Below are 1,008 nucleotides of genomic sequence, written 5' to 3'. Positions count from 1 at the left end.
CACACACACACACACACACACACACACACACACACACACGGCCTCAGAGCCACCGGACAGGGCAGGATGGAAGTGCCTCAGAGGGTTTCCCAGTCTGCGACCTTTGTGGAAGCAGATGACCACATCTTTGTCCCTCCGGGTAGCTGGTGGGTCTGAACCACTGACCTGTGGGGTCACGGCGGTTCTACAAGTCCATTGTGACTCACAGCGCCCCTATAGGACAGTAAGTCCCAACACGCCACACACCAAAACCCAAACTCACGGCCACTCAGGCCCTTCTGGGTCATTGCGACCCAATGGACCACACTGGCCCCCCTGTGGGCTCCTGGGCTGTCAGCGTCGACAGACGACTCCTTGGAAACGGGGGCGAGGAGACCTCGCCGTCTCACGCTCTTTGCACAGGTGAGAGACCAGTCCGTGGAGAAGGACACCATCCCTGGTAAAGTGAGGGGCAGCGAAAGAGGGGCCGGCCCTCGATGAGATGGATGGACGCAGTGGCTGCCACAACAGGCTCACGCTGAATGGTGATTGTGAGGATGAGGTAGGCCCGGGCTGTGTCTTTGTGATCCGCGGGGTCACATGAGTCGGAGCTGACTCGGCCGCCTGACCTCTTCCCAGGAGCAGAGTGCCTTGTCTTTCTCCCAGGGAGCGGCTAGTGGGCTGAACTGCGAAGGTTCCTTAATAACAAGGAATAAGCCTGCAAGAAAACCCCTCAGGTAGGGGCCCCATCCTGCCCGTTAGCTTCTCTGCCTTTCATTGCAACACTTCCTGCACCCTGAGCAGCGGGTAGAAGGCCACTAGTCGGATGAGAACTCAGAGCCTCAGAGACAGCGAGGGTCAAAGCAACAGGGTCACCTTGTCCATTGTGATGTACCTGAAGCTTTGGTAAATCATTCAGGATTTGTTTTTGAATTTATTCTTATTTATTTAAATCTTTTTTTTGTGGGGGGGGGGCTCTTACAGCTCTTATAACCTTCCACGCATCAGTTGGATCCAGCATCTTGGTAC

General features: G+C 55.6%; 1 protein-coding gene across 1 annotated transcript in view; it reads right to left on the bottom strand.

Annotated features, from left to right (window-relative positions):
- OAS2 (2'-5'-oligoadenylate synthetase 2) overlaps window positions 1-1,008 on the bottom strand; it is a 32,594-nt gene that overhangs the window by 29,613 nt on the left and 1,973 nt on the right. The gene's annotated exons all lie outside the window — the stretch shown is intronic.

The sequence above is a fragment of the Echinops telfairi genome, unplaced genomic scaffold (genome assembly GCF_000313985.2).
Source record: "Echinops telfairi isolate 266 unplaced genomic scaffold, ASM31398v2 ScPeMD7_7412;HRSCAF=8450, whole genome shotgun sequence".
Classification (NCBI taxonomy): Eukaryota; Metazoa; Chordata; class Mammalia; order Afrosoricida; family Tenrecidae; genus Echinops; species Echinops telfairi.
Note: the sequence above shows the minus strand (reverse complement) of the source record. Positions and strands in the feature narration are given on the sequence as shown.